We start from the raw sequence: 24,707 nt of genomic DNA, 5'->3' as shown, positions 1-24,707 counted from the left end.
CACCCTGTGTGAACAGCCAGAGACCCCCACCCCCCCCCCATGTTATGTTACATAGTTACATAGTTAGTACGGTCGAAAAAAGACATATGTCCATCAAGTTCAACCAGGGAATTAAGGGGTAGGGGTGTGGCGCGATATTGGGGAAGGGATGAGATTTTATATTTCTTCATAAGCATTAATCTTATTTTGTCAATTAGGAACATTCAGCACCCACCGCTATCAAGGCAGCTGCCTATCATGTCATGCCCTACCTGCACAGGTGTGCTGGCTACTCAAATGATCCAATTAAGGAGGCCATTTAGTCAGCAGCAGCAGAAGTCCTGTGCCTGGACGCTCCAACAGCGGCCAGACACAAGCAGAAGCAGAAGCAGCAGACGCAGCAGCAGCAGCACCACCTTTTGTTTTTTGGCTGCAGCAGCAGCAAGGCCCACAGGGCTGGCTAGCTGGCTAGCCAGCAAGCAGGTAGCAATGAAAGTAGGAATCTTTCTTTTTAACCCTGTAAGGGGGTGGTGCACTGTACCCGAAGATACTGCCATATCGGGTCAATGCATAGGGCGACGGAAGCAAGCTTCGAAATCGGCCCCCGTTCTCAAAAATCCATTTAATATATGGTCCCCAGATAGGGGACGTATCAGATATTAAACTGATAAGAACAGATACTACACTGATCTTAGCCAAAAGGCCGAGAAGCGATAACCGTGAAAGGGGCGGGCCCAACAAGGTGCCCTTCATGGGCACTATCACTGCTTGCTGTCAGGGAGGCTGCAGACAATTTTCCATGCACACTCTGGGCTGGGGGGCAGTCAACCACCAGTACACACAGCAGAACCTAAACCCATACCATTATTGCTAAGCAGCAGACAGGGGCCCATTGCACTCCCACGGGCCTTTTTAAATGCAATCCATAACCCGGATTTGCCGGAACCCTTCTTACTCCTCCTACTTGCATGTGACACTGGGCTTAGGATCTGCATAGGAAACACACACAAGCACACCACCTACCTTTGTTGCCTGCAGATGCCTCCTTGGCTGTCCCCAAACGGTATCAAACCAACACCCACGGGAAGCTGTAAGCATAGAGGGACATGCCTGCACCCCATTGGACTTACCTGTGTGGGTTAAACCCGGGTTATTTGACCAACCTATGGCGGTGATGGTTCTGCTCAGGCAGAGCAGTGCTGATGCTCCTCATAAAGCTGTCGCTGCTGTGAAGGTTCTAGGTGACATCACAAATCCCTATGGTTACATACACAACAAAGCTGGGGTTGTTGTTGTTTACACTCTGCAAGGCCTGTGAAGTGAGTGACATCATAGCACTGTAGTTCTGAGGGTTCTAGATGGATGCAACAATCTCCTGTTGCTTCTATGAAGGCCATAATAGACGACATCACCAAACAGCTCCATAGTCACATACACAGCAAAGGAGAGATGTTGTTTACACCTAGTGATGTCAGTGGTATTGAGTGACATCACAGCACAGTGCTAAGGCTCCTGGGCCTGGACACAGCAGCGGCTGCAATATCTCAACGGAGAATACGTTTATATATATGTGTGTGTTGTGCGCGTATATATATATATATATATATATATATATATATATATATTTCTCCGCCGAAATCACTTTTAAACCCATTTCCACCTTTTTTTCCCTTCTCTTCCTCTTACTTTTTTTCACGTTTTTTTACGTTTTTCTCCTTTTCGCCTCTTTTCTGGGCGTATTATTCTTCTTTTTCTTCTTTTTTTTCGTCTAATGCATACCCCATCAGTGCAGCAATGCTTATTCAATACCGCCAGCAGATGGAGACACTGGGGGATAATTTTCTAAGGATTTATACTGATTTTTCCTGTCTGAATTTGTCGCACAGAAAGTTGCAGGGCCAAATATGTGTGACATTTCTGCGACTTTAGCTTCTAGAGCATTTTTACAACATTATACATAGGTGCTGAATACATAAAAAGCGACTGTTCAGCGACAGACAAGTCGCTATCGGCTGAAAGTAGGCCAGAATGTCAGTCCATGTTGGAGCAGGTTTAGATACAGTCTAAAGTATAGATCTCAAAGTCTGTGCACAGAATTTAGCAAGGGCCTCGCCACCTTCTGATGCATCAGGTAGGTGCACAATAGCATAGGCCTAACCCTCTGTACTTTGGTCTATATTGATTGCGGGACATAGACAGCCAGCTGATGACCAATCCATTAGTGCAATGGATGGCTGGAAGCATTTGTCTTTGCCTTTGCAATACCACAGAAGCAATGCATGGTCAATGTACAGCAATGACACACCTGTGTGAACAGCCAGGAGACCCCCCCCCCCCCCATGTTATGTTACATAGTTACATAGTTAGTACGGTCGAAAAAAGACATATGTCCATCAAGTTCAACCAGGGAATTAAGGGGTAGGGGTGTGGCGCGATATTGGGGAAGGGATGAGATTTTATATTTCTTCATAAGCATTAATCTTATTTTGTCAATTAGGAACATTCAGCACCCACCCGCTATCAAGGCAGCTGTCTATCATGTCATGCCCTACCTGCACAGGTGTGCTGGCTACTCAAATGATCAATTAAGGAGGCCATTTAGTCAGCAGCAGCAGAAGTCCTGTGCCTGGACGCTCCAACAGCGGCCAGACACAAGCAGAAGCAGAAGCAGCAGAAGCAGAAGCAGCAGAACAGCAGCAGCACCACCTTTTGTTTTTTGGCTGCAGCAGCAGCAAGGCCCACAGGGCTGGCTAGCTGGCTAGCCAGCAAGCAGGTAGCAATGAAAGTAGGAATCTTTCTTTTTAACCCTGTAAGGGGGTGGTGCACTGTACCCGAAGATACTGCCATTTCGGGTCAATGCATAGGGCGACGGAAGCAAGCCTTCGAAATCGGCCCCCGTTCTCAAAATCCATTTAATATATGGTCCCCAGATAGGGGACGTATCAGATATTAAACTGATAAGAACAGATACTACACTTGATCTTAGCCAAAAGGCCGAGAAGCGATAACCGTGAAAGGGGCTGGGCCCAACAAGGTGCCCTTCATGGGCACTATCACTGCTTGCTGTCAGGGAGGCTGCCAGACAATTTTCCATGCACACTCTGGGCTGGGGGGCAGTCAACCACCAGTACACACAGCAGAACCTAAACCCATACCATTATTGCTAAGCAGCAAGACAGGGGCCCATTGCACTCCCACGGGGCCTTTTTAAATGCAATCCATAACCCGGATTTGCCAGGAACCCTTCTTACTCCTCCTACTTGCATGTGACACTGGGCTTAGGATCTGCATAGGAAACACACACACAAGCACACACCTACCTTTGTTGCCTGCAGATGCCTCCTTGGCTGTCCCCAAACGGTATCAAACCAACACCCACGGGAAGCTGTAAGCATAGAGGACATGCCTGCACCCCATTGGACTTACCTGTGTGGGTTAAACCGGGTTATTTGACAACCTATGGCGGTGATGGTTCTGCTCAGGCAGAGCAGTGCTGATGCTCCTCATAAAGCTGTCGCTGCTGTGAAGGTTCTAGGTGACATCACAAATCCCTATGGTTACATACACAACAAAGCTGGGTTGTTGTTGTTTACACTCTGCAAGGCCTGTGGAAGTGAGTGACATCATAGCACTGTAGTTCTGAGGGTTCTAGATGGATGCAACAATCTCCTGTTGCTTCTATGAAGGCCATAATAGACGACATCACCAAACAGCTCATAGTCACATACACAGCAAAGGAGAGATGTTGTTTACACCTAGTGATGTCAGTGGTATTGAGTGACATCACAGCACAGTGCTAAGGCTCCTGGGCCTGGACACAGCAGCGGCTGCAATATCTCAACGGAGAATACGTTTATATATATATGTGTGTGTGTGCGCGTATATATATATATATATATATATATATATATATAATATATATATTTCTCCGCCGAAATCACTTTTAAACCCATTTCCACCTTTTTTTCCCTTCTCTTCCTCTTACTTTTTTTTCACGTTTTTTTACGTTTTTCTCCTTTTCGCCTCTTTTCTGGGCGTATTATTCTTCTTTTTCTTCTTTTTTTTCGTCTAATGCATACCCCATCAGTGCAGCAATGCTTATTCAATACCGCCAGCAGATGGAGACACTGGGGGATAATTTTCTAAGGATTTATACTAATTTTTCCTGTCTGAATTTGTCGCACAGAAAGTTGCAGGCCAAATATGTGTGACATTTCTGCGACTTTAGCTTCTAGAGCATTTTTACAACATTATACATAGGTGCTGAATACATAAAAAGCGACTGTTCAGCGACAGACAAGTCGCATCGGCTGAAAGTAGGCCAGAATGTCAGTCCATGTTGGAGCAGGTTTAGATACAGTCTAAAGTATAGATCTCAAAGTCTGTGCACAGAATTAGCAAGGGCCTCGCACCTTCTGATGCATCAGGTAGGTGCACAATAGCATAGCCTAACCCTCTGTACTTTGGTCTATATTGATGCGGGACATAGACAGCCAGCTGATGACCAATCCATTAGTGCAATGGATGGCTGGAAGCATTTGTCTTTGCCTTTGCAATACCACAGAAGCAATGCATGGTCAATGTACAGCAATGACACACCTGTGTGAACAGCCAGGAGACACCCCCCCCCCCCCCCCATGTTATGTTACATAGTTACATAGTTAGTACGGTCGAAAAAAGACATATGTCCATCAAGTTCAACCAGGGAATTAAGGGGTAGGGGTGTGGCGCGATATTGGGGAAGGGATGAGATTTTATATTTCTTCATAAGCATTAATCTTATTTTGTCAATTAGGAACATTCAGCACCACCCGCTATCAAGGCAGCTGCCTATCATGTCATGCCCTACCTGCACAGGTGTGCTGGCTACTCAAAGATCCAATTAAGGAGGCCATTTAGTCAGCAGCAGCAGAAGTCCTGTGCCTGGACGCTCAACAGCGGCCAGACACAAGCAAGAAGCAGAAGCAGCAGAAGCAGCAGCAGCACCACCTTCTGTTTTTTGGCTGCAGCAGCAGCCAAGGCCCACAGGGCTGGCTAGCTGGCTAGCCAGCAAGCAGGTAGCAATGAAAGTAGGAATCTTTCTTTTTAACCCTGTAAGGGGGTGGTGCACTGTACCCGAAGATACTGCCATATCGGGTCAATGCATAGGGCGACGGAGCAAGCTTCGAAATCGCCCCCCGTTCTCAAAATCCATTTAATATATGGTCCCCAGATAGGGGACGTATCAGATATTAAACTGATAAGAACAGATACTACACTTGATCTTAGCCAAAAGGCCGAGAAGCGATAACCGTGAAAGGGGCGGGCCCAACAAGGTGCCCTTCATGGGCACTATCACTGCTTGCTGTCAGGGAGGCTGCCAGACAATTTTCCATGCACACTCTGGGCTGGGGGGCAGTCAACCACCAGTACACACAGCAGAACCTAAACCCATACCATTATTGCTAAGCAGCAAGACAGGGGCCCATTGCACTCCCACGGGGCCTTTTTAAATGCAATCCATAACCCGGATTTGCCAGGAACCCTTCTTACTCCTCCTACTTGCATGTGACACTGGGCTTAGGATCTGCATAGGAACACACACACAAGCACACCACCTACCTTTGGTTGCCTGCAGATGCCTCCTTGGCTGTCCCCAAACGGTATCAAACCAACACCACGGAAGCTGTAAGCATAGAGGACATGCTGCACCCCATTGGACTTACCTTTGTGGGTTAAACCCGGGTTATTTGACAACCTATGGCGGTGATGGTTCTGCTCAGGCAGAGCAGTGCTGATGCTCCTCATAAAGCTGTCGCTGCTGTGAAGGTTCTAGGTGACATCACAAATCCTATGGTTACATACACAACAAAGCTGGGTTGTTGTTGTTTACACTCTGCAAGGCCTGTGGAAGTGAGTGACATCATAGCACTGTAGTTCTGAGGGTTCTAGATGGATGCAACAATCTCCTGTTGCTTCTATGAAGGCCATAATAGACGACATCACCAAACAGCTCCATAGTTACATACACAGCAAAGGAGAGATGTTGTTTACACCTAGTGATGTCAGTGGTATTGAGTGACATCACAGCACAGTGCTAAGGCTGCCTGGCCTGGACACAGCAGCGGCTGCAATATCTCAACGGAGAATACGTTTATATATATGTGTGTGTGCGCGCGTATATATATATATATATATATATATTTCTCCGCCGAAATCACTTTTAAACCCATTTCCACCTTTTTTTCCCTTCTCTTCCTCTTACTTTTTTTTCACGTTTTTTTACGTTTTTCTCCTTTTCGCCTCTTTTCTGGGCGTATTATTCTTCTTTTTCTTCTTTTTTTTCGTCTAATGCATACCCCATCAGTGCAGCAATGCTTATTCAATACCGCCAGCAGATGGAGACACTGGGGGATAATTTTCTAAGGATTTATACTGATTTTTCCTGTCTGAATTTGTCGCACAGAAAGTTGCAGGCCAAATATGTGTGACATTTCTGCGACTTTAGCTTCTAGAGCATTTTTACAACATTATACATAGGTGCTGAATACATAAAAAGCGACTGTTCAGCGACAGACAAGTCGCATCGGCTGAAAGTAGGCCAGAATGTCAGTCCATGTTGGAGCAGGTTTAGATACAGTCTAAAGTATAGATCTCAAAGTCTGTGCACAGAATTTAGCAAGGGCCTCGCACCTTCTGATGCATCAGGTAGGTGCACAATAGCATAGCCTAACCCTCTGTACTTTGGTCTATATTGATGCGGGACATAGACAGCCAGCTGATGACCAATCCATTAGTGCAATGGATGGCTGGAAGCATTTGTCTTTGCCTTTGCAATACCACAGAAGCAATGCATGGTCAATGTACAGCAATGACACACCTGTGTGAACAGCCAGGAGACCCCCCCCCCCCCCATGTTATGTTACATAGTTACATAGTTAGTACGGTCGAAAAAAGACATATGTCCATCAAGTTCAACCAGGGAATTAAGGGGTAGGGGTGTGGCGCGATATTGGGGAAGGGATGAGATTTTATATTTCTTCATAAGCATTAATCTTATTTTGTCAATTAGGAACATTCAGCACCCACCCGCTATCAAGGCAGCTGCCTATCATGTCATGCCCTACCTGCACAGGTGTGCTGGCTACTCAAATGATCCAATTAAGGAGGCCATTTAGTCAGCAGCAGCAGAAGTCCTGTGCCTGGACGCTCCAACAGCGGCCAGACACAAGCAGAAATAAAGACAAAAAAGACAACCGGGAGGCAGCGCCTCGTGTATTACCCTTGGCAGGTGAGGGAACCAAAAAGTATGCTGAATGTACACCCAGGACTTAAGTCAGGGTGGCCGCTCACCTTAAAGTAGAAGAATTGCGCATATCACCCCTTGATTGGGGTACCAGATAGAGTTGGATGAGCTGCCGAGCCTGATGGTCACAGGAGCGTGTCAACGCCCTGTAGAAACTGGAATACTTGTGAGAAAAAAGACCAATGGATCCAGGCGCTGCTCTATCCAGGTATACACAGGATGCAGGTAAGTGTTCTTAATCAAGCAATTTTATTGAACACAAAACAACAAAAGGATCATGACGCGTTTCGGGGTAAATTCCCCTTCCTCAGATGATCTAGGTGCTGCTACAACAAGCACCCTTTATATAATGGCAAGGTGGAGGAGGTACAGGTCAGGAAGGGGTGGGCTGAATGTGATGTCACATCCAGTCCACTTACAAAAAACTTAATTTACATGTAGAAACAGCAGAAAATAATTATTGTCTAAAACATACAGGTGTGCGTTCGATTATGATAATATAACGCAATATAAACAGTACTAAGTGATATAACATGGGTGGAATCGGCAATGTGACAAACACATGCGGGAGCTCTGACGAGGTAAACAACATAGCCATGTGGCTGAAAATAAACATAAACAATGGCATCGGTCTATTGTAAGGCGCTCCACTCGCAGCACGCACCGGCATAGCAGTGACAGGAGTATCCACGGACGCGTTGCCAAGCAGACGTCTCTGAACGGAAAACAACCAATCACAGTCCACAGGGCGCGGCTTGCAGCGGAGCGCCCAACATAGTGAGTAAACAACATAGGGAACAACACCATCTATGGAAGAAAAAGGTAAAATAAATACAAAAATAAATAAATGAAATGAAGGCAAGAGATATAAGTAATCCACAATATCCCATGTTAAAGGGTGGGAATAAAAAAAAAAAAAAAAAAAAAAAATTTAAAAAAAATTAAAAAATAATAATAAAAAAAAAAAAAAAACGCCTTAGGATGTCCATATCGGGCGTTTCTAACAGCAACAACCACAAACTAAAATGTACCTTCTGAACACACATAATAAATTATTTAACACGCCAGAATAAATTAATTGATAGAAAATAATTAATAAAAAATGCGATGATCCCTATAAACAGTACATGATTACATAAAAAATTAATTGATATATATAAATACACAAAATAAATGTACATTAAAATACTAATAAAATTAAGTCTGGATCTTAATAATAAAATAGTATAAATAAGGAGTCAACGCTGTGACAGCTACTAACAAAATGTGATGATAAATACTTAGACAAAAGGCGTCCCCATCCAGTATGTCTACACAATCATATACCCATATCTAAAAGATTTAAAAAAATAAAAAAAAATAAAAAAATAAAAATAAAAATAAAAAAATAAAATAATGATAATTAATGGAAAAATAAAGCTATTAAGATGTTATAACCGCTGAATGTTGCAATATCACAAGGCAGTCTCCACCAACTCATTCAAACCAGACGGTACAAGGGTACGGAGTTTAAAGATCCAGAAATTCTCTCTCCTTCTCAATAAGCTGAATCTCTGGGAATTATCAAGTGCAATATTTTCTATAGCTTGAAGTTTCATGCAACTGAAATCAGACTGATGGTGGGTCAGCAGATGCCGAGATACACTATGCAAGGTGAACCCTAAATTTGCATTGCTACGATGTTTGTTGATCCTCTCCCTGAGGCATTGGGTAGTACGACCCACGTACTGTAGGCCACATGGACACTCAAGGAGATAAACAACAAACCGTGTGGAGCAATTAATGAATGTTTTAGTTTTAAAACTTTCATGGGAGACAGTGGAAACAAATGTTTTACTGCGACTCACAATTGAGTCGCAGCACTTACATCTGTTGTGTCCACATTTAAACGTCCCAACTGTGGTTAAAAAGGTCTCTGAAACCTTCTTGGGTGCCTTTAGTCTACTTGGCGCTAAAATATTCTTTAAAGTGCGGCCTCTTCTGAAAGTGATGCCAGGCTTAGGTGGTAGTAATGAATTCAAAAAAGGATCCTTACATAAAACATGCCAATGTGTATTAAAAATGTTCCTAATGGCCTGATGGTCCTGATTAAAAGTAGTAATAAAGTTGCCCGCCCAATCGGGTACAGTTTTTTGTTCCGTATGCTCAGTTATATCTTTTGGAACAAGACACTCTTTTTGGGTTAGGGGTCTGGCTCTATCAAGTGACGCTTTAACCAGTTTCCTTGGATATCTTTTAGCAGCAAATCTTGCTTCTAGTGTTTTACTTTGCTTATCAAAGTCGCTCTGAAGGGTACAGTTTCTACGGATCCTTTTAAACTGTCCGAAAGGGATATTAGTCAGCCATTTTTTAAAATGGGCACTACCAAAATCTAAGTAACTATTACTATCTACCGCTTTAAAGTGCGTCTTAGTGTGCAGTTTTTTGGACTCATCATGAAAGACTACCACATCTAGGAATTCTGCATGGTTATTGTAAACAGACTGCGTAAAATTAAGGCCCCATTGATTTAAATTAAGATCCGTTAAAAATCTATTGAGCTCCAAACTACCACCATCCCAGATAAAAAAAATATCATCAATATACCTTTTAAACAAATGACAATGTACAAAAAGGGGATGGGTATATATGACCGTCTCCTCAAAAAGCCCCACAAATAGATTCGCAAAACTGGGCGCCATCTTAGAACCCATAGCGGTACCCGTGTCTTGCGAGTAGATTTGTTTTTGAAACTCGAAGTAATTGTGTTTTAAAATGAACATCAGGCTTTCCAATACAAACTCTCTCTGGACATCAGGCATGTTAAGATCTCGTAATAAAAACTGTTTGACAGCGTTTACTCCTAATTCATGGTCAATCACCGTATACAAAGAAGAAACATCCATGGTGACCAAAAGAAAATGGTCTTCCCATGTTGTATCAACCACACTGTTAATAAATTGAGCTGTGTCTTTTAGAAAGGATTTTAAGCCTATCACATGTTTCTGGAGTAATAAATCCACATAGTGTGACAAATTCGCGGTCAGGGAATTAATCCCTGACACTATCGGACGACCTGGGGGGTTCATGACACACTTGTGGATTTTGGGTAAAAAGTAAAAAAGGGGAAGTGCGGGTTCTGTAACTAGTAGGTAATCTTTTTCTGACTTGGTAAGAACACCTTCCGTATAGCCTTTCATCACCAAAATATGCAACTCTTTCAAATAAATAGTAGTAGGATTAAAAGAAAGGGGTCTATAAAACTTAGTGTCTGATAGTAGTCTGAGTGCTTCTTTAATATAGTTGTCCCGGTCCATGATAACAATTCCCCCCCCCTTATCTGCAGACTTAATAACAATGTTTGCATTGTCCGCCAATTGTTTGATGGCCAAAGCTTCCTTCTGATTGATATTACTGGGCTTTTTCTGGTTGCCTTTAGAGAGACCCTCTAGATCAGTGTTGACCAAAGCAAAGAAGGTCTCAATAAAGCAACCCCTGGCTTGCAGGGGAAAAAAAGTAGATTTAGGGCGAACCCCAGTGCAAATGGGGGGTGGATCCAGGGTCTCAACATAAGTGGTGATGGGGTTATACTCAGAGTTGGTGGGGCCCTCTGTGTCCTTCATAGCAAAAAACCGCTTGATAGTTAACTTCCTAATAAAATTATTAAGATCCATAAATAAATTAAAATTATTGGACTTATCAGTCGGACAGAAAGATAAGCCTTTTCTAAGTACATCTAACTCAATCTCATCCAAGATATATTTAGACAAATTAAAAATGTTCACGGTAGTTACCGTTTCTGTAGTTGGTTGTGATGGTTTGTTCTCTTTTTCTTTTCGTCTCTTACCTCCTCCTCTGCACCCTCTTTTCCTCTGTCTTTTCTTTTTAGACCTAATGGTGGGGCTACATGTACCGTCTCTACTGGCTGGGATTCCAGTGTTTTCAAATTGGGAGGGGTAATGTTCACAATTTGAGGAAGCCCTAAAAAAGCTGTTGTGTTGGCTTGGATGGAGTCATCTAGATCAGGATCCTCATGTATAGTGAGGGCTGAAAGGGAGATATTAGGTCCTGTTGGGGTATAAAACTGGTGTTCTATGACTGAAGTTGAAGTACTGGGTGTGACATGGTGTACCGTAATAAGGGAGTCCTCTAGCAGCGAATTATCGCTGTTATCAAACCTCCCTGTGGGAAGATTGTTGGTCCCGCTTGGTAAAAACTCAAGGAGGTCCAACAAATCCTGTGAAACATTATTGGATACAGAACAATAGCCTACTTGTTCTGTAGATGGCAAAGCACTATCAGTAGTGGATACTAAAGTGGTACTATGTATCACCTCAGGAATTAGAGGTGCTAAATGGTTACTATGAATCACCTCGGGAATTAGAGGTACTGGATGATTAGTTGTAACACAAAGGTTGCCAAGTGACTGTGTATTGGATTTAACTAGACTATTCGCAACATTAATGGGTTGAGATCTAATTGAAGAAATGTTTATATTAGTATTACTATTTTTGTTATGAACATTATTTTTATTATTGACAGTGTTGGACTGAATAACCGGCTTAGTAACATGATTTATTGCTTTTCTTTTGTTAGGGTATTGATTACCCTGATGATTGGAAGCCTTAAAGGTCCGTGGATGTTGATATGTATTCAAATTCTGCTTATTCCGGTTGGAAAGTGATATTTTGCGCTGTCTAGTAAAATTGGGTTTGTGACTGGAAAATGCCGGTGTGTTAGGCAGGCAGGTGTCTGATTGTTGTGCAGAGGATAATTGGTTATCTGTATGTTTTAAATGGGTATGGTTATTTAACCAATAACGGATATTGTTGGACCTATAATCGTCCCTATCTCTATTTAGTTTGCCTATCTTTTTGTGCATAATGTCTACTTCAAACTTATGTACTTTCCTCTTAAAACTAGAGAGCCATGACGCATACTCTGGTAAGTGTTCATACGCTGAAAGTAACAAAATACATGAGTCTATCCTATTTGAAACGTTTTCAACTAAGATGTTACGTTTGTCTCTCAAAAGTTTCAAAATGGTGTTAGAGCAAAAATTAAGTGCATGGTCCCAAGATCCACAGAACTCGGAATCATCCTCAAACGTAGGTAGAGGGCGCAATCTCAGTCCACGTGGAATGATCTGTTCTGCCAGGTATACCTCTAAAAATGAACTGTCTAAATGATGTTGGGTTTCCTCAAGGGAAAGTTTCTCTAGTTCAAAGAAGAGAGATTTCATACGAGCCAGTTCATCAGGCGTACCTGTTAATGCATTGGATGAAAGGAGATCTTCCGTTCTCACGGGTTCTGTGGAGATCATAGAGTTGAAGAATGTAGATCTTTTGTTCAGACGGGAATCCTTTAGATCCATGATGCCAGTCACTGGAGGGAAGTGTACTCCAGAAATAGATGTGTAAGATATGGATTTTACACGAGTCGCTCCGGTAGTGGGCACAAATGCACCTATTGGTCTGTCCTCCTGGACAGCCAAGACCTACGAAGAAATAAAGACAAAAAAGACAACCGGGAGGCAGCGCCTCGTGTATTACCCTTGGCAGGTGAGGGAACCAAAAAGTATGCTGAATGTACACCCAGGACTTAAGTCAGGGTGGCCGCTCACCTTAAAGTAGAAGAATTGCGCATATCACCCCTTGATTGGGGTACCAGATAGAGTTGGATGAGCTGCCGAGCCTGATGGTCACAGGAGCGTGTCAACGCCCTGTAGAAACTGGAATACTTGTGAGAAAAAAGACCAATGGATCCAGGCGCTGCTCTATCCAGGTATACACAGGATGCAGGTAAGTGTTCTTAATCAAGCAATTTTATTGAACACAAAACAACAAAAGGATCATGACGCGTTTCGGGGTAAATTCCCCTTCCTCAGATGATCTAGGTGCTGCTACAACAAGCACCCTTTATATAATGGCAAGGTGGAGGAGGTACAGGTCAGGAAGGGGTGGGCTGAATGTGATGTCACATCCAGTCCACTTACAAAAAACTTAATTTACATGTAGAAACAGCAGAAAATAATTATTGTCTAAAACATACAGGTGTGCGTTCGATTATGATAATATAACATCAATATAAACAGTACTAAGTGATATAACATGGGTGGAATCGGCAATGTGACAAACACATGCGGGAGCTCTGACGAGGTAAACAACATAGCCATGTGGCTGAAAATAAACATAAACAATGGCATCGGTCTATTGTAAGGCGCTCCACTCGCAGCACGCACCGGCATAGCAGTGACAGGAGTATCCACGGACGCGTTGCCAAGCAGACGTCTCTGAACGGAAAACAACCAATCACAGTCCACAGGGCGCGGCTTGCAGCGGAGCGCCCAACATAGTGAGTAAACAACATAGGGAACAACACCATCTATGGAAGAAAAAGGTAAAATAAATACAAAAATAAATAAATGAAATGAAGGCAAGAGATATAAGTAATCCACAATATCCCATGTTAAAGGGTGGGAATAAAAAAAAAAAAAAAAAAAAAAAAAAAAAATTTAAAAAAAATTAAAAAAATAATAATAATAAAAAAAAAAACGCCTTAGGATGTCCATATCGGGCGTTTCTAACAGCAACAACCACAAACTAAAATGTACCTTCTGAACACACATAATAAATTATTTAACACGCCAGAATAAATTAATTGATAGAAAATAATTAATAAAAAATGCGATGATCCCTATAAACAGTACATGATTACATAAAAAATGAATTGATATATATAAATACACAAAATAAATGTACATTAAAATACTAATAAAATTAAGTCTGGATCTTAATAATAAAATAGTATAAATAAGGAGTCAACGCTGTGACAGCTACTAACAAAATGTGATGATAAATACTTAGACAAAAGGCGTCCCCATCCAGTATGTCTACACAATCATATACCCATATCTAAAAGATTTAAAAAAAAAAAAAAAAAAAAAAAAAAAAAATATAAAAAAAAAAAAAAAAAAAAAAAAATAATGATAATTAATGGAAAAATAAAGCTATTAAGATGTTATAACCGCTGAATGTTGCAATATCACAAGGCAGTCTCCACCAACTCATTCAAACCAGACGGTACAAGGGTACGGAGTTTAAAGATCCAGAAATTCTCTCTCCTTCTCAATAAGCTGAATCTCTGGGAATTATCAAGTGCAATATTTTCTATAGCCTGAAGTTTCATGCAACTGAAATCAGACTGATGGTGGGTCAGCAGATGCCGAGATACACTATGCAAGGTGAACCCTAAATTTGCATTGCTACGATGTTTGTTGATCCTCTCCCTGAGGCATTGGGTAGTATGACCCACGTACTGTAGGCCACATGGACACACAAGGAGATAAACAACAAACCGTGTGGAGCAATTAATGAAACGCGTCATGATCCTTTTGTTGTTTTGTGTTCAATAAAATTGCTTGATTAAGAACACTTACCTGCATCCTGTGTATACCTGGATAGAGCAGCGCCTGGATCCATTGGTCTTTTTTCTCACAAGTATTCCAGACACAAGCAGAAGCAGCAGAAGCAGCAGCAGCACCACCTTTTGTTTTTTGGCTGCAGCAGCAGCAAGGCCCACAGGGCTGGCTAGCTGGCTAGCCAGCAAGCAGGTAGCAATGAAAGTAGGAATCTTTCTTTTTAACCCTGTAAGGGGGTGGTGCACTGTACCCGAAGATACTGCCATATCGGGTCAATGCATAGGGCGACGGAAGCAAGCTTCGAAATCGGCCCCCGTTCTCAAAAATCCATTTAATATATGGTCCCCAGATAGGGGACGTATCAGATATAAAACTGATAAGAACAGATTTTTTTTTTTTTTTTTTTACATTTTTATTGAAAAAACTCAAAAACTTAAATACATCACAAAAAATGTTTACAATACATCAAATACTGTTTTCCATAAATGTAAATTCCACATAGCTAATGCTTTTTTTCTGCCCATATCCCTTTTTATCAATTAAATAGTACAAGTAAACTTCACTGTATATCATCTTCAAACATTCTTTTTCACAAATAAAATCTCTTTTGAAGACAAGGATATTACGAACTTTCCATAATACATTTTTTGTACAGTTGATAAAAATCCACAAAATTCTCTCTTTATCTTTCGTAACTCCATCACTTTTGCCATATAAAACAACTTCATGATTTAAAAGTTTTAGACCTGTTAGGAATTTCAATAAAGAACCAATTAGTCTAAAAACCTTTTGTGCAAAATAACAATTCCAGAAAAGGTGCAAAACAGTTTCATCTATATTGCAATTATCCCGGGGACAGACACATACAGCATTTAGACCTCTTCTATATTGGAAAAATCTTACCGGAAGACACTCATGGATAATCATCCATGCTAAATCCTTGTGCTCATTAAAAAGATATGGCTCGTTTACCTTTTTCCATATTTGTACACACCTATTATAAGAAAAATTAGAGACCATACATATTTCTTCTTGCAAATTGAATTGTACTTCTATCTTGCGAGCATCCCTCAAGGTTAACAAGTCAAAGTCTTTAAGGTTATACATACGTATAATTTTTTCTAAGATGGCATAATGTTTAGGCGGAGTTAAAAGTACAGGAGAAGATAATGATAAAAACACCCATTCTCTTTTTCTAAAAATATGTCCCGCAGAGTACTTTAAAAAACAGGACCATACACTTTTCATAAAAAGTCCCCTAAAACACCAACTAAAAAACCTTAAGTATAAAAATTTTCTAATACAGGGAACCTGTTTTCCTCCATTTTTTTGTGACTTATACATAGTATCTCTTTTTAATTTTTCTGCTTTAGAACTCCATAGAAACTCAAAGAGAATCCTCTGAAGTTGCCTAGACATAAGTTCATTAGGAGGATAAATCATATTTAAATAGAGCATAATGGGTATTAGCATAGCCTTAATCACCAAAATTTTACCTTCTAAGGATAATTTCCTAAGGGACCAAAAGTCTACCTTTTTCTTTACCTTTTCTTTTACCATTAGCCAACTTTCCTCACCATTGTTATTTTTATCAAAGATGACTCCAAGGATTTTTATTTTTTCTGACTGTAATTTTAGGTTTGGTATTTGCACGTTTTCCCATTTACCTATATAAAAACAGTCACATTTAGATAAATTAAGTTTAAAAGCAGAAGCTTTACAAAAGAAATCAGTAACATCAACAACTCTTTGTAAAGAGAAGGCACTTTCACAAAAAACATTAATATCATCCATATAGCCACACACTTTAAGGGTGGCATTATTACCTCCAGGAACTGGCACTCCTTTTATTATTTTATCATTCCTTATTAAGTTTAACAGAGGTTCTATTGCACATATAAACAGTATAGGAGACAGAGAGCAGCCTTGCTTTACCCCTGATGATAAATTAATAAAATCTGTAAGGAAACCATTTATTAAAATCCTGCTAAAAGAACCTTTATATAAGAGAGCAATTTGCTTAATAAATATGTTAGGAAAACCCATGCGTTGTAAAACCATCCATAAAAAACAATGTGATACTCTATCGAACGCTTTATGAAAATCTAGAGATAGAATGGCTAGATTTTGATTCCGCTCTTGCTGATACCATATGACGTCCCTAATAGCATTTAAAGGTTCAGCTACACTCCTTCCTGGGACACCACATACCTGATCCACATGGATGACCTTGTACAAAAACGGCTTCATTCTGTTAACAAAAATTTTTGACATAATCTTATAATCAACATTAAGAAGCGTAATTGGTCTCCAATTTTCTAAGCTGTTCCTATCCCCCTTTTTGGGGATCAGAGACACTATACCACTCCTCCAAGATAAAGGTAGAACATCAGAATTAAAAGCCTCCTTAAAAATATTAAGCAAATCATCTTTAAAAATTTCCCAAAAGGTTTTATAAAACTCCACAGGAAGTCCATCAGAACCTGGTGTTTTACCTGTGGATAAACTTTTAGCAGCAATTTCTAATTCTTGGCATCTTACTTCTGTGCAAAGTGCATCTTGGTCCTCCTTACTTAAACCACAATCTAAAGTGCTTAGGAGAAAATTAGCAGCAGATATATCAATGGGTTTCTCATTAAACAGATCTTGATAAAAGGATTTAGCTTTGGATAACATTCCTACATTAGTAGTTTCATCCTCAATGTTAATCATTAACTTTTTTGTTTCCATTACCTTTTTAAAAAAGAATCTTGTACACTTTTCATCCTTCTCTTTACATTCAACTTTGGAGTTAAAAATTATTTCTTTCCCTTTGTTAGTTATAGCCTTCTGAATATCACTTTTAACACTTAAAATCAGATCGTCTACATATACACCCAGCTCTTTGAGTTGATAATAGGTTTGTAGTTTTGTGTTAAGATCTCTATACCATTTCAATTTCTCTTTTGTTTTTTTAACACCCATCTTAATAAAATACTCTTTAAATTTTACCTTGCAGAATTCCCACCATGCTAAAAGAGAATTAAAATTAGTCCTTGAGTTCTGCAATTTTTTAAAAAGATAGATAAAATTACATTTAATTTCTTCATCTTCAAGCAAAGAGACATTCAGACGCCAGACTCCTTTGGCTCTGCAAACCCCATCAAACTTACATGTAGCAGATAGAATCTTATGATCTGAAAAAAAGGTAGAAGTCAATTGCATATTCCCATAAAATGCAAATCCAGAAGCAAAAATATAATCAATCCTTGACATATAAAGGCTATTCCCCCAGGTATACCCAGGGTCATTAGGGAAAGAGGTTCTCCACAAATCTTTTAAATTAAAATCAACTATAAAATCCTTTAGTTGTTTTTCAGTCTTATCTTTCCTTTGTTCAGATCCTCCAGCCCGCTCCTCTCCTGCCATTATACAATTAAAATCACCAGCGATGATAAGCGGGGATGAACCCGGTAAATAAAACTGAATTTTCTCTAATAAATCAGATCTTTCATCCTTATCTGGAGAGGCATATACATTTAAAAGTCTCATATTCATGTCATTATAAATAATATGAACGAGCAGGGCTCTACCGGGTACAATGTCTGTGAAGGAGGTAACTTTATACTCACTGCTCTTGAACAGTATGCCAACACCAGTCACTTTCCTCTCATTATCCCCTGACCACACAGACGGGCCAAGAGTCCATTCAGATCTCAAAGATGAATAATTGATATCATAATCAATGGCACATTCCTGTAAAAATAAAATGTCTGTAGGCAAAGAAGACAAGAAAGAAAATAAAGCAGCCCTCCTCTCTGGGCTCTTCAAACTCCTCACATTGAAGGAGGAGATATTAACACTTGGTAGCTCCTGGGTCATTCATTATCCTCAGACAAAGAACCCCAATCTGTAGGTGGTGACACAAATTCCTCAATATTAACAGGGTCGGATGCTGTTATAACCTTTTGGCAGACAATCTCCACGTTCCCCTCGTCCGCACTAACTCGACCACTCCTTTTGATGTTAAGGCCCTTTTCCTCTTTCCGGTCTCTGCTTTTCCTCTTTCGCCGTTCTTCTACATCCATCTCCTCTGTATCCCTTCTGGGCGGTCCAGGACCCTCAACTTCCATGAGAGGAGAACCCCTCACTTCTGTCTCAGGTCCCACGACCTTCCCCGGGGACACAATGCTTTTGGAGACATGAGCCACAGCAGGTATCACAGGAATTCCGGTAGCAGAAGACTCAGGCATCACTTTCAGGGTGTGGGTCTTAGGCACAGGCACAGCATCCATGGAGCTCTTCCTCATCGAGGGACCAGCCGACGTAGCCACAATATTGGCCCAGGAGCGTTGAGGACAATCCTTAAAAGCGTGTCCTTTCTGCTTACACACATTACACAGAATCTCATTTTGACAGTCCAAAGTGGTGTGGCCTTTTTGGCCACATCTTTTGCAAATAACCACTTCCTCTTTGCAAGATTCTTGTGTATGACCATATTCATGGCATTTCCTGCAATAATACGGCATCCCAGGGTAGAATAAATAGCCACGTTTACGCCCAATTAAAAAATTTGCAGGTGGGCGACACAGACCTCCAATTCCTCTCACATCTTCTCTGAACTTAACAGCAAACTTATGCTTTCCAGTCCAGAAGTCCATTGCATTCATTATTTTATGAGAGTATTTGACTTCCGCACAATATTGGTTTAAAAATAAGACAATGTCTCTTATATCCACGTATGGATCGTGCATAGTAACCACCAGTGGAACATCGCCATTAGAATATAGAGCAATGAAAACAAGTCCTTTCATATCCTCCTCATTGGCAAGCTCCCGAACTTTCTCAAACATATGGTCACATGCAGATGCGGAAGTCAAGGTAAGAATGAAAAGTCCTTTACCTGGGTCTTTTAGGCAAAACACATCTTCTCTCTGAATGTGCAATAAATCCAGCATAATTCTCTTGACAAAAAATTCCAAAGTCATCTTCTCCTTTTTCTCCTCATCCACTTCAATACGGAAGGTGTTCTTAATCCGAGTTTCAGTATGCGCAGCAAACCTAAGGGTCGCCATGGGGGATCGCCTTCCCGTTCTTTGTAAGTCCTCCTCCTATAGCAGCATGAGGCTTAAGACGGCTAAAAAATCGCCGATGCCTCAAGGCCGAAGGTTCGACGAACTCAGAGCCCCTTGACAAGATACAAGATCTTAGCCAAAAGGCCGAGAAGCGATAACCGTGAAAGGGGCGGGCCCAACAAGGTGCCCTTCATGGGCACTATCACTGCTTGCTGTCAGGGAGGCTGCCAGACAATTTTCCATGCACACTCTGGGCTGGGGGGCAGTCAACCACCAGTACACACAGCAGAACCTAAACCCATACCATTATTGCTAAGCAGCAAGACAGGGGCCCATTGCACTCCCACGGGGCCTTTTTAAATGCAATCCATAACCCGGATTTGCCAGGAACCCTTCTTACTCCTCCTACTTGCATGTGACACTGGGCTTAGGATCTGCATAGGAAACACACACACAAGCACACACCTACCTTTGTTGCCTGCAGATGCCTCCTTGGCTGTCCCCAAACGGTATCAAACCAACACCCACGGGAAGCTGTAAGCATAGAGGACATGCCTGCACCCCATTGGACTTACCTGTGTGGGTTAAACCCGGGTTATTTGACAACCTATGGCGGTGATGGTTCTGCTCAGGCAGAGCAGTGCTGATGCTCCTCATAAAGCTGTCGCTGCTGTGAAGGTTCTAGGTGACATCACAAATCCCTATGGTTACATACACAACAAAGCTGGGTTGTTGTTGTTTACACTCTGCAAGGCCTGTGGAAGTGAGTGACATCATAGCACTGTAGTTCTGAGGGTTCTAGATGGATGCAACAATCTCCTGTTGCTTCTATGAAGGCCATAATAGACGACATCACCAAACAGCTCCATAGTCACATACACAGCAAAGGAGAGATGTTGTTTACACCTAGTGATGTCAGTGGTATTGAGTGACATCACAGCACAGTGCTAAGGCTCCTGGGCCTGGACACAGCAGCGGCTGCAATATCTCAACGGAGAATACGTTTATATATATGTGTGTGTGTGCGCGTATATATATATATATATATATATATATATATATATATATATATATTTCTCCGCCGAAATCACTTTTAAACCCATTTCCACCTTTTTTTCCCTTCTCTTCCTCTTACTTTTTTTTCACGTTTTTTTACGTTTTTCTCCTTTTCGCCTCTTTTCTGGGCGTATTATTCTTCTTTTTCTTCTTTTTTTTCGTCTAATGCATACCCCATCAGTGCAGCAATGCTTATTCAATACCGCCAGCAGATGGAGACACTGGGGGATAATTTTCTAAGGATTTATACTGATTTTTCCTGTCTGAATTTGTCGCACAGAAAGTTGCAGGCCAAATATGTGTGACATTTCAGCGACTTTAGCTTCTAGAGCATTTTTACAACATTATACATAGGTGCTGAATACATAAAAAGCGACTGTTCAGCGACAGACAAGTCGCATCGGCTGAAAGTAGGCCAGAATGTCAGTCCATGTTGGAGCAGGTTTAGATACAGTCTAAAGTATAGATCTCAAAGTCTGTGCACAGAATTTAGCAAGGGCCTCGCACCTTCTGATGCATCAGGTAGGTGCACAATAGCATAGCCTAACCCTCTGTACTTTGGTCTATATTGATGCGGGACATAGACAGCCAGCTGATGACCAATCCATTAGTGCAATGGATGGCTGGAAGCATTTGTCTTTGCCTTTGCAATACCACAGAAGCAATGCATGGTCAATGTACAGCAATGACACACCTGTGTGAACAGCCAGGAGACCCCCCCCCCCCCCATGTTATGTTACATAGTTACATAGTTAGTACGGTCGAAAAAAGACATATGTCCATCAAGTTCAACCAGGGAATTAAGGGGTAGGGGTGTGGCGCGATATTGGGGAAGGGATGAGATTTTATATTTCTTCATAAGCATTAATCTTATTTTGTCAATTAGGAACATTCAGCACCCACCCGCTATCAAGGCAGCTGCCTATCATGTCATGCCCTACCTGCACAGGTGTGCTGGCTACTCAAATGATCCAATTAAGGAGGCCATTTAGTCAGCAGCAGCAGAAGTCCTGTGCCTGGACGCTCCAACAGCGGCCAGACACAAGCAGAAGCAGCAGAAGCAGCAGCAGCACCACCTTTTGTTTTTTGGCTGCAGCAGCAGCAAGGCCCACAGGGCTGGCTAGCTGGCTAGCCAGCAAGCAGGTAGCAATGAAAGTAGGAATCTTTCTTTTTAACCCTGTAAGGGGGTGGTGCACTGTACCCGAAGATACTGCCATATCGGGTCAATGCATAGGGCGACGGAAGCAAGCTTCGAAATCGGCCCCCGTTCTCAAAAATCCATTTAATATATGGTCCCCAGATAGGGGACGTATCAGATATTAAACTGATAAGAACAGATACTACACTTGATCTTAGCCAAAAGGCCGAGAAGCGATAACCGTGAAAGGGGCGGGCCCAACAAGGTGCCCTTCATGGGCACTATCACTGCTTGCTGTCAGGGAGGCTGCCAGACAATTTTCCATGCACACTCTGGGCTGGGGGGCAGTCAACCACCAGTACACACAGCAGAACCTAAACCCATACCATTATTGCTAAGCAGCAAGACAGGGGCCCATTGCACTCCCACGGGGCCTTTTTAAATGCAATCCATAACCCGGATTTGCCAGGAACCCTTCTTACTCCTCCTACTTGCATGTGACACTGGGCTTAGGATCTGCATAGGAAACACACACACAAGCACACACCTACCTTTGTTGCCTGCAGATGCCTCCTTGGCTGTCCCCAAACGGTATCAAACCAACACCCACGGGAAGCTGTAAGCATAGAGGACATGCCTGCACCCCATTGGACTTACCTGTGTGGGTTAAACCCGGGTTATTTGACAACCTATGGCGGTGATGGTTCTGCTCAGGCAGAGCAGTGCTGATGCTCCTCATAAAGCTGTCGCTGCTGTGAAGGTTCTAGGTGACATCACAAATCCCTATGGTTACATACACAACAAAGCTGGGTTGTTGTTGTTTACACTCTGCAAGGCCTGTGGAAGTGAGTGACATCATAGCACTGTAGTTCTGAGGGTTCTAGATGGATGCAACAATCTCCTGTTGCTTCTATGAAGGCCATAATAGACGACATCACCAAACAGCTCCATAGTCACATACACAGCAAAGGAGAGATGTTGTTTACACCTAGTGATGTCAGTGGTATTGAGTGACATCACAGCACAGTGCTAAGGCTCCTGGGCCTGGACACAGCAGCGGCTGCAATATCTCAACGGAGAATACGTTTATATATATGTGTGTGTGTGCGCGTATATATATATATATATATATATATATATATATATATATTTTCTCCGCCGAAATCACTTTTAAACCCATTTCCACCTTTTTTTCCCTTCTCTTCCTCTTACTTTTTTTTCACGTTTTTTTACGTTTTTCTCCTTTTCGCCTCTTTTCTGGGCGTATTATTCTTCTTTTTCTTCTTTTTTTTCGTCTAATGCATACCCCATCAGTGCAGCAATGCTTATTCAATACCGCCAGCAGATGGAGACACTGGGGGATAATTTTCTAAGGATTTATACTGATTTTTCCTGTCTGAATTTGTCGCACAGAAAGTTGCAGGCCAAATATGTGTGACATTTCTGCGACTTTAGCTTCTAGAGCATTTTTACAACATTATACATAGGTGCTGAATACATAAAAAGCGACTGTTCAGCGACAGACAAGTCGCATCGGCTGAAAGTAGGCCAGAATGTCAGTCCATGTTGGAGCAGGTTTAGATACAGTCTAAAGTATAGATCTCAAAGTCTGTGCACAGAATTTAGCAAGGGCCTCGCACCTTCTGGTGCACAATAGCATAGCCTAACCCTCTGTACTTTGGTCTATATTGATGCGGGACATAGACAGCCAGCTGATGACCAATCCATTAGTGCAATGGATGGCTGGAAGCATTTGTCTTTGCCTTTGCAATACCACAGAAGCAATGCATGGTCAATGTACAGCAATGACACACCTGTGTGAACAGCCAGGAGACCCCCCCCCCCCCCCCCCCCATGTTATGTTACATAGTTACATAGTTAGTACGGTCGAAAAAAGACATATGTCCATCAAGTTCAACCAGGGAATTAAGGGGTAGGGGTGTGGCGCGATATTGGGGAAGGGATGAGATTTTATATTTCTTCATAAGCATTAATCTTATTTTGTCAATTAGGAACATTCAGCACCCACCCGCTATCAAGGCTGCTGCCTATCATGTCATGCCCTACCTGCACAGGTGTGCTGGCTACTCAAATGATCCAATTAAGGAGGCCATTTAGTCAGCAGCAGCAGAAGTCCTGTGCCTGGACGCTCCAACAGCGGCCAGACACAAGCAGAAGCAGCAGAAGCAGCACCTTTTGTTTTTTGGCTGCAGCAGCAGCAAGGCCCACAGGGCTGGCTAGCTGGCTAGCCAGCAAGCAGGTAGCAATGAAAGTAGGAATCTTTCTTTTTAACCCTGTAAGGGGGTGGTGCACTGTACCCGAAGATACTGCCATATCGGGTCAATGCATAGGGCGACGGAAGCAAGCTTCGAAATCGGCCCCCGTTCTCAAAAATCCATTTAATATATGGTCCCCAGATAGGGGATGTATCAGATATTAAACTGATAAGAACAGATACTACACTTGATCTTAGCCAAAAGGCCGAGAAGCGATAACCGTGAAAGGGGCGGGCCCAACAAGGTGCCCTTCATGGGCACTATCACTGCTTGCTGTCAGGGAGGCTGCCAGACAATTTTCCATGCACACTCTGGGCTGGGGGGCAGTCAACCACCAGTACACACAGCAGAACCTAAACCCATACCATTATTGCTAAGCAGCAAGACAGGGGCCCGTTGCACTCCCACGGGGCCTTTTTAAATGCAATCCATAACCCGGATTTGCCAGGAACCCTTCTTACTCCTCCTACTTGCATGTGACACTGGGCTTAGGATCTGCATAGGAAACACACACACAAGC

General features: G+C 42.1%; 6 non-coding genes across 6 annotated transcripts; all 6 read right to left on the bottom strand.

Annotated features, from left to right (window-relative positions):
• Positions 1–504: 504 nt before the first annotated feature.
• Positions 505–694, bottom strand: LOC130309396 (U2 spliceosomal RNA). The gene has a single exon (XR_008858070.1). It is a non-coding gene; the product is annotated as a U2 spliceosomal RNA (small nuclear RNA).
• A 2,100-nt stretch (positions 695–2,794) lies between these two features.
• Positions 2,795–2,985, bottom strand: LOC130309393 (U2 spliceosomal RNA). The gene has a single exon (XR_008858067.1). It is a non-coding gene; the product is annotated as a U2 spliceosomal RNA (small nuclear RNA).
• Positions 2,986–5,078: 2,093 nt separating this feature from the next.
• LOC130309391 (U2 spliceosomal RNA) lies at positions 5,079–5,267 on the bottom strand. The gene has a single exon (XR_008858065.1). It is a non-coding gene; the product is annotated as a U2 spliceosomal RNA (small nuclear RNA).
• A 9,630-nt stretch (positions 5,268–14,897) lies between these two features.
• LOC130309403 (U2 spliceosomal RNA) lies at positions 14,898–15,091 on the bottom strand. The gene has a single exon (XR_008858075.1). It is a non-coding gene; the product is annotated as a U2 spliceosomal RNA (small nuclear RNA).
• Positions 15,092–21,958: 6,867 nt separating this feature from the next.
• Positions 21,959–22,149, bottom strand: LOC130309389 (U2 spliceosomal RNA). Its single transcript, XR_008858063.1, has one exon. It is a non-coding gene; the product is annotated as a U2 spliceosomal RNA (small nuclear RNA).
• Positions 22,150–24,213: 2,064 nt separating this feature from the next.
• On the bottom strand, positions 24,214–24,404 carry LOC130309390 (U2 spliceosomal RNA). The gene has a single exon (XR_008858064.1). It is a non-coding gene; the product is annotated as a U2 spliceosomal RNA (small nuclear RNA).
• Between the last annotated feature and the right edge of the window lie 303 nt (positions 24,405–24,707).

The sequence above is a fragment of the Hyla sarda genome, unplaced genomic scaffold (assembly GCF_029499605.1).
Source record: "Hyla sarda isolate aHylSar1 unplaced genomic scaffold, aHylSar1.hap1 scaffold_1528, whole genome shotgun sequence".
Taxonomy (NCBI): domain Eukaryota; kingdom Metazoa; phylum Chordata; class Amphibia; order Anura; family Hylidae; genus Hyla; species Hyla sarda.
The sequence above is the reverse complement of the archived record's forward strand: the minus strand, read 5'-3'. Positions and strand labels throughout refer to the sequence as shown.